This window comes from Dermacentor silvarum, chromosome 1 (assembly GCF_013339745.2).
Source record: "Dermacentor silvarum isolate Dsil-2018 chromosome 1, BIME_Dsil_1.4, whole genome shotgun sequence".
Classification (NCBI taxonomy): domain Eukaryota; kingdom Metazoa; phylum Arthropoda; class Arachnida; order Ixodida; family Ixodidae; genus Dermacentor; species Dermacentor silvarum.
In genome coordinates this window covers 380,776,282-380,784,873 of record NC_051154.1, presented here as the reverse complement: position 1 = coordinate 380,784,873, position 8,592 = coordinate 380,776,282, and the positions used below count along the sequence as shown (strand labels likewise).

Here is an 8,592-nt window from a genome sequence, read left to right as displayed (position 1 = left end):
ATGGCATTTCATGGGAAGAAGCTCCTTCGAGTTCGCTTACCCAACGCATTCATAGCATCGTAGTCCCTTTTCATGTTCGCGTATCGCTCCCTCGTCAAATCCGGCATCTCTGCCCACTCTTGGTCAGTGAAGTAGCAGCGGAGTTGGCGCAAAGATTCCTTTTCGGACATTGTTTAGCAGATATAAAACAACGCACGGAACAGGAGCACCGACGGGAAGCTGCTAGAATGGGTCGTCTGCTCGGAGGTTCGTCCGTTCGCGCCAGAAATATAACGCCGATAATCACACTTATTCTGAACAAAATTTGTTATTAGGTTTCTTACAGCTACTTTTTTAATACCTTAAATACTTTAATACTATAAAATTATTAGCGCGAAGTAGTTCTCGTTGTAGCCACTAGGACAGGTATCCGCAGTCGGAAGTAGAGTGTCAAACAGGACGCGGCAGTTTCGCTTTTGTCTGGACGTTGCGTTCTGTGGTTGCACCGGTTGCACTTGGTAGGGGCATGGGTAAACTGGCTGTACGTACGTACGTACCTGAACAGTGTTAAATAGCTCATTCATTGAAAACATTTCCAGTACCTGCGCAACCGCGATGTGCTAAAACTCGGTGCTACCAACTGTCGTGGTCAAACCCATCTACTGCCTCCTTTGTTCTTCATCGTATACAGGTAAAGGAACCCGACCGCATAATACCGTGCTTGATTGGCAGTGATGTCTTATCATCATCGTCGTCTTGTTTTTGCACGTGTTGCCCTCGCAGATGTTTTGGTTTTGTAGTTGCGAGCGGGGGGCACCGACGAATCACGACTTTGACGGTTCGTCCTTGGGAGTTCCTTCCGCGTCACCTAGTACTACAGGAAACAAAACAAATGAAAGAACGTTTGCGATTCTCCGTCCCAGTGCATATTGTGTGGTGCTAACGATGAGGCTCCGAACACGGGGAAATGCCTACTCCTTCGTGTAGCGGGCTGACTGCGCTGTGGCCGCACGTCCCAGCCTTGCAGGACGTCGCTTCAGGACGCTCTTGACAACTAGCGCAGCTAAAGCGGGTGATCATCTGTTGTGTTGTTGATGAGCTCGTCGCCCGAACTGCTCTATGAAGAGCGGTAATTTGTGCCATGGTGCCAACGAACGTCTCGGAGCCTCGCGGGATGTCTTGCCCGTCGTCGCCTTTGATGCCGGCTGAGGACGGTTGCAGGTATGTCAACCTCCCAAGTTTCGATCTGTATAAATAGCGAAGGCCCGTGGATTGCGGTCCAGTGCTATACCAATGCGGCAAACTTTGTAGATACTCGTGTGTCGATCGTTCGTAATGAGCATTGAACGCATGCGCTGCAACTCGGGTATCGAAGCTCCTTCACGGGTCCGACGCGCTGTTAATTAAATGTGCGACAGTTATGCGTGCGCAAATTGTTTTTTACGCACTAGCAGTTGAGCGAGTTTTTAAATGTGCACCGCAATGAGTGTGTGCAAAAAAGCCGTTACGTGAAGCTTCACGATTAAACCTGGCATGTTCTCTAGCTTTGTTTCCCGTCAGCGTCAGTGTTTAAAAATGTTTTGCATTGGCTTTCGTGACCAAGAAATTGCCCCTTCATTTAGTTTTCGTATGTGAGCGTTTATGCAATATATTGAGAATTCTGTGAAAGTGTGACAGAAAAGCACTGTGTGTGCTTTTGATCACTTGAACCTGTAGCACAGGATTGTAATTTATTCATTTGACAGATCCCCTGATGAGCATGGAGCGCAGCCAACCTTGCAGCCACCACCACAGGTAAGAGTGCATTGCACGGACAACTGCGTGTTGCCTTGAAGCTTGCTCAGGCAGTTGAAGAAAAGACAATGAGCAGTAAGGGGGCTGGAGGGCAGAAGAGAATAAATAAGTCAGAAATGGCAACATGAAGAGTACTCTGTTTATTATAGGCAGGCTTGTTACATAATTTGAGGCAGAAGAGAATAGAGAAGTTACAAATGGTGCTACGAAAAGTACACTGTCCGTTTATTATGTGGGTCAGGAAAAGCCTTCGTTTATACATATATATGCATAAATGAGTTCACAGTCTACGCTTTTGGAGGTGAGAGGTGTCTAAATGGAAACACGTATTGTGTGTTCACTGTATACAGTGCATAAGCAGTGAACTGGGGCCATGAGAGTGACAGTGACAAGATGCAATTTGTTTGTGCATAATGATGACGAAATGACTGGCTATGTTTGCTGCTGAGTTGTAATGCAGGTATATGTAGTGAAAGATGTCTATATGTTAAGTGGAACACTTCCACATACAATTCTCACAAGAATTCCAATGCAAGAACTTTTTCTTTTGCCTATTGAGAAAAAAGTCTGGGCCTTACATGAGTAAATACAGTCATTGGTGTCTGAAGGAGTTATTCAGATAGGAACAGCTTATTAGACACAGCTACACTCAAGGACTATGAGAACTTGATTCCAGCCATGGCTCAACACTAGTAGTCCGAGCTTGACTTTCTCCTGGGGTTAGCCAGAGAGAGCGGTCTCGTGCTCAGACTCTAATCCTGTAACTGAGGCCCTGTTTATTTCCCTCTCCTCAACCCCTTCCGTAAAACTTATGCGCTTCCTGTGCTCTTCAGTCCACTAAAGAATATCACTACCTGCATAGCTGGTACCAGCGAACTGACCGTGTGACTAGCCCGTTGTGAGCACTTACAAAATTGACGGGCAGGAAGGCAAGTCACTGGTTCGACTCTTCGATGGTGGCACGTTGGTTTCCCAGTCCTTCGCACAGTCACTTCTACAGAGCATCCTATACAGCATAGAGAGCAGAGACCCTGGTACACACGTAGCATGTTAACTTATTCTGTTTAGCTGACGATCCTAGATTTAAGGGAAGGGCAAGGCCTTCTGCTTAACAAGTTTCTCCATCTGGTTAATCCTTTATGGATGAGTGCTGCCTACAGGCAAAAACAAAAAATTTTTTTTTTTAAGTTCCGGTTTTGAGTACACAGGTTATTGGCTAAATGTCTTTGTTGTTTGTTGGACTAGACCAATGAAAGCAGAGGATGAAAAAGAACTTTGTCCTGTTGAAAGCCTGGTCAGACATGAAAAATTGATGCAACATGCTCAGCTTCAGTACAGACAAGTATGTAGAGGAAATGCAGTGTGCACCTCTGTTTCAAATCTGACAAGAACTGTCCTTGCAAGCTCCATGTGAAACCATAGGTGCCTTGGGGCAGTGGCATAGCCAGGTGGAGGGGGGGAGCATGACCAGGAGCACTTCCACCCCCCCCCCAAAAAAAAGAATTTATGGCTATGCCCCTGTCTTGGAGTAAAGCTGATTTTGATGTGCTGCCTGGAGTTGGCCCGCAAGAAACAAACCTTCTGCTGATAAAGATTCCGTTAAATTTTTGTTTGTTCGTTGACTATCCTTATTCTCAATGTATTTTGCAAATTGCGACAACAAATACATTTTTCGTTCGGATATTTTTATGTCTTGACCTTAAGAAGAAGCTTGAGCTCGGGCCCAACTTCGATGCTGCCAATGCAAATACATGTAAAATGCATAAATGCATTTCTGAGATAAAACTCATGAAATTTGGTGCAGAGGTTATAGAGAAAAACGATTCCTCCTTTGCCATGTATTAAAATAGGTACCCCCGAGCTAAAGCTTCCTCTTAATGGGGTCCAAATTTCTGGAGTCCCCCACTACAGCGTGCCTCATAATCATGTCGTGGTTTTAGCATGTAAAACCCCATAATTAAATGATTAAATTACCCCTACGCTAAAGCTTGCTCTTAATGGAGTTAATGGTTTCTTTTGTTGTTGGACCTTTAAAGGGACCTTGTGTTGTACCTTGATAGCCTTCGTAGAAGGGGAGCAGGTTTCAACATAGGGGCGGAATAGGCCTTCAGAAAATGCAGACTGAGCATGTCACATGAGCTGATTGCCAGCCTAATTCTCCAGAAAGTCTCATGAATACCTGCCAGCTTTCTTGAATCATTTGTGAAGTTTATGAATTTGTGCTCGTATTAGCAATGTTGCATCAAGTTGAATGCATGATTGTTTTTTACAAAAAGGTTTCACTCGTTGGTCAGCGAACCTTCCATCCGAAGTCTTCTGATGATGAATGCAAAAGGGGTGCTTACATTAAGCAAGTTTACACGGACAAGTTCCTGAAGCTGTCACTAGAAATCTAATATAATCTAACGGCAGTGTGTTGCTTATCACTATTTGCTATGCCAAGTTTGTGGCTGCTTTTGTCATGCGTTCAAAGTTCAATCATCTTTAACAAAACTTGTGTGCTATCCCCTCTTTCCCCCTCTTTTTAAATATCATTTCAATGATTGAATTATAAGGTTCCCAGATTAGCAGGTATGCTCTTGATGCACAACATGAGGCTTCTGACTTCTTCCTGCTTTGCATCTGTTTCACGTTTACATGCAACAGATGATGTTGTCGAAAACTTGCTTTTTAACGGACTTTTCATCGTGCGAGTCCTTTTTAAAGCTCTTCTGTGCATGACTTTTCTTATTGATTCTTTTGCTGGTTGTCAGAAATTCAAGCAGGGCAAGTATTTTTTCTGTTCACACTTTATTTACTTTTATTTTGATCAGTGGTGGTGACTGCCTGCGCCGACACTGGATGTTCTAGAGCTTCTACCAAGGGCCACAATATCGCAGCAGGTGAGTTGTGCATTCCTGACTGTGATTCAGTTTCAGAGGAGACAACCTGTGAACTTAGGACAACTGAAAGTGGAACAAGTTAGTGAGGAGTCATGGGGGTATTGAAAGGCAGGTGTGCAAACACAATCATAAGGAAACGTTCGTTCCATTCTCATCACGTCCGTTTTGCACAGCTGCCTATCAGCACGAAGAACCTCTGCAATAAGGTGTGCAATGGGGTGAGTTGGTTCAAGTTCGTGATGAAAGCAGCTGCAAAAGAAGTGCGTAGGCGTTAGTCCAGAACTTGTCCTATGCACTTCGTTTATCTGTGTTGCCGTCCCTTTTGCACCGTCTTTGTAATGAAGATGAACTTCTGAACACTTGTGTTACAGCCACCACATTACAGCAAGTCTTCATTCAGTGGTGTTACCCTCTGCTATCTGCCAAGAGACATTTGGGCAGATGGGTTGAGGGATAAGCAATAAAGAATAATCAGAATGTGACCTTTCAGTCAGAAATATAAGAAGACACTTGCCCTTTTTATATGAAGCAATGCGCTGAGTATATGTGAAAGTAGATTTTCTTGACGAGACTTAACATACTAACCGAAGATAGGGGCATGAAATCACGTGAACAGCTCGTGGTGTCTCATATTTCAAGAAATGGTTTGCTGCTTTTTCAGTGAGGCAATCTTGGAGAGAGCGAATTCAACTTAACTAGCAGACTTCTTTAAATCTATGTATTTTGTCTGGATATCAACATATAGCGTCAGGGTGTCTAGTGCCCTGGAAATCCTAGAAAGGTCATGGAATTATCAGCAAACTTTTCGTTTTACGGACATTGAAAAAGAAACAGAATTTCTTGGGGGTCCCTCGGCAACTCTTATGGATTCTAAAAAAACCTATGTAGAGAAACACATCTGGAAATCCATAAGAGCTTCCTTTGCAGCTGCGAGCTACTCTTATATGAATGACAAAACAGTGGATTCTAGGATAAACGAAACTTACTTAAATAGAAATGCCTGATAAGCGGTACAGTGGTATCAACTTTGGTTGGCCACCTATGGACTTAATTTTGGCAAACTTCAGCTAAATGGAACCCATGTTTTTGTGAACTTCAGGTAAATGAAACTTTAACCAGAACTACTACTTACATCATTGGCCTATGGAATAGCAGAAGTCCGCCAAACATGTAAAATCGGGATGCTATAAATCAGGCAGTCGAAGGAAAGCTTATGCAAATTAAAGATGTCAAAATTGCAATGGTGTTTCCATCATGAGGACTTCATTATAATGATCCTTGAGCAGGAAGAGATCACTAAGGAGTAGGTAGGATCTCACAGTCGGGCTGCACTTACTGCTTTGCTCACCCTGCCAGGTTCACCTCAGATGATGCCCTTGTTACTTGCTTTGGAGATGCAGTTGAAAATATAATGGGTGAAATTTGTGGCAAACACTATGGTTCTATTGATGAAGGCATAAATATTACTGTTACAATGCGTGTTACTGTTCGGACCTGATGGTAAAACATACAGTTGGAAAGTCTGCAGTGCCATTTTTAATGCGTGGAGTGCACATAATTATCGGGAATTTTATCGCACTTGAACACAACCTTGTGCAAAGAAGCTACAGCGAGACTGCATTCAAGTCACATTTTTTCACCATAGTCATATCAAAACATTCTGATGCTTTTCAATTGAAACGAATCTTGGCAATTTTTGTGCCGTTCGCTTAATTGAAACTTTGGATAAACAAAACTTCTTTCTCTTCGAATTCCCTTTAAGTGAAGTCTATTGTATTTATATTTCACGAAACTGTATGTCTACGACTAAAAACATCCAGGTATTGCCAGTGATGGTGCAGAAGGGCCAGGTGTTCCACTTACCCCTGTCCCGCCTCGTATCTTGCCGTCTGTTGGGTGCAGTGGCTACACTGCTGGAGCAAATTGTGTAAGTGCTCCATCTATCTCTCACTTTGCATTTAAATACCAACTGAATAGAAATTTCAGTTTGGCTAAATTGGTTATAATTGAGTAGTTGTATGCTAGCAATGGTAATCTTGGCACACCTGCAGGTGAAAGGTAGCGATGCACTTATATTGAGACAAGCGTTCTCCATATGCGCCTTTTTTTGTATCTCAGCTCTGTTCATGTTCGTGGTTCTGTTCATTGGTGCTGGCTGCAGATTGGTTGGCTCCGAGTTTTTTTTTTTTTGTAATGGTTATTGGACGCAACAAAGTTATGTTCCAAATGCGACATTGTTATGTCAAGACTATCTTGTAGTTCTTCATCTGTGCTTTTGTAGAAGAATGAAATGTTTGCTTGCAGCCTAATTTTTCTGGTTGTGTTCAAAAGAGTGGAGAAGGAGCTGTTGCCGCTGGCAGAGTCCCTCTGCCGGGACCCTGATCCGGACTTTCGGGCCAGCAGTCTTGTTAGCTGGATACTCTCACTCGGTTCGTCGGGTGAGTGTCTACTGCTTTCCATTATGACGGAGTTCAAGGGACACTGAAGAGAAAAGTTATTTCAGCTGTATTTACAAATGAAGCTGTGCTAGCAAATTAGCTTTTGTGAATTACCCTCAATTTAACGACGAAAAGACAATGCCACCCTTATTGTGAGAAGAGGCCAGGTATGGGCCGGAGAAGATGTAAAAGTGGAAGACGGGTTGTGATGCTGCCTTAAAGTTTCTGCACCATCTTGCCATGATATCATGAATTTTGACGGCATCTGCTCAGGCCTAGTTAAATATTTATCAGTAAAGATGGACTAAATTGTATGCTAAACCACTCAAGCGCTGAACTTTCGAAAAACACTAAAGCACCAAGTTTACAAACGCATAACTCGGTAATTAAAAACAGATATTGCAGTTCTGTAAATTGCATCTGTCAGAGCAATCAGGATTGGACAAATATCATGCGTGAGTTTGCAAGCTTAGGTGAAATTAATGCAGCAATAATGACGATTTTGTGAAAGTCCTACTCGCATATCAGTGGTAAATTATGCATTGGTGTGTGATACTACATCAGTTTTGTCTGCTCTAGATATCTAAAAAGTTGCGCAGAAATGCGATGCACGTAACGTTTTATTGCCGAGTTACAGAGTTGTAAACTTAATGCATCAGTTTTCTCTGATTTCGCAACCTTCAAGAATTTTTAAAAAGTAATTAGATCATTTTTAGAATGTAATTAGATCAGTCAATCAGTCAGTTTTATTTTTCATTTAACAATGGAGGAACGAGGGTGAGGAAAAAGCTTCAAAGTGAGAGTTTGAAAAATGCTGACCCCCGGCAGTAAATGATAATGAGGCAGGGCAAAAAAATAAATACATGCCATAGAACAAAATAAAAAGTGATAAATGAAGGTGCGGCATGTCATCATGCATAATATAAACACCACAGACCCATGTATCTAATGAATGCTTAGACTTACACTGTGCAATAAATATATACTGTGCATACTTGTCAACGAGAACTGAGCTATGGCAACGATGACAATATAAGTTTAGTACAAGTTCCACAAGTGCTTTAACACATCAAAGTAAAAAAATTCACAAGCTGTCAACACAAGGAACCTTAATAATGCACTCAAGTTATTACTATAAAAGTGAAATAAATTCCGTATTTCGACGATTCTATTGACGCGCCCCCGAATATAATGAGCACCCAATTTTCATAGGTTTATAGTAGGAAAATAAAAGTGCCACCTGAATGTAACATGGCGCCTGATGTATAAAACAAAAATATAGCATGCCCCTCAAGTTCGAAAAAAAAAGAAAAAAACATGCAGTATTTACCTTCACAGAAGGGAAACTGTTGAATGAGCTTACATAATGCAAGCAGCGCGTCGTCACCACTTACGCTTCGTTGGCCACAGAAACCAAGCACACAGGTGAGTTATTGCCGAGTGATCGCATATCAATCAGCCTTGTCAAAGTGTGTGGCCAAGAGTGGTCCTGGCGCTTT

The 8,592-nt window shown here is 42.5% G+C and overlaps 1 long non-coding RNA gene across 1 annotated transcript; it reads left to right on the top strand.

Annotated features, from left to right (window-relative positions):
* The first annotated feature begins 459 nt into the window (after positions 1-459).
* LOC125942783 (uncharacterized) lies at positions 460-7,050 on the top strand. The gene is made up of 5 exons (XR_007465354.1): positions 460-1,200; positions 1,725-1,773; positions 4,587-4,655; positions 6,476-6,582; positions 6,960-7,050. It is a non-coding gene; the product is annotated as an uncharacterized LOC125942783 (long non-coding RNA).
* The last annotated feature ends 1,542 nt before the right edge of the window (positions 7,051-8,592 follow it).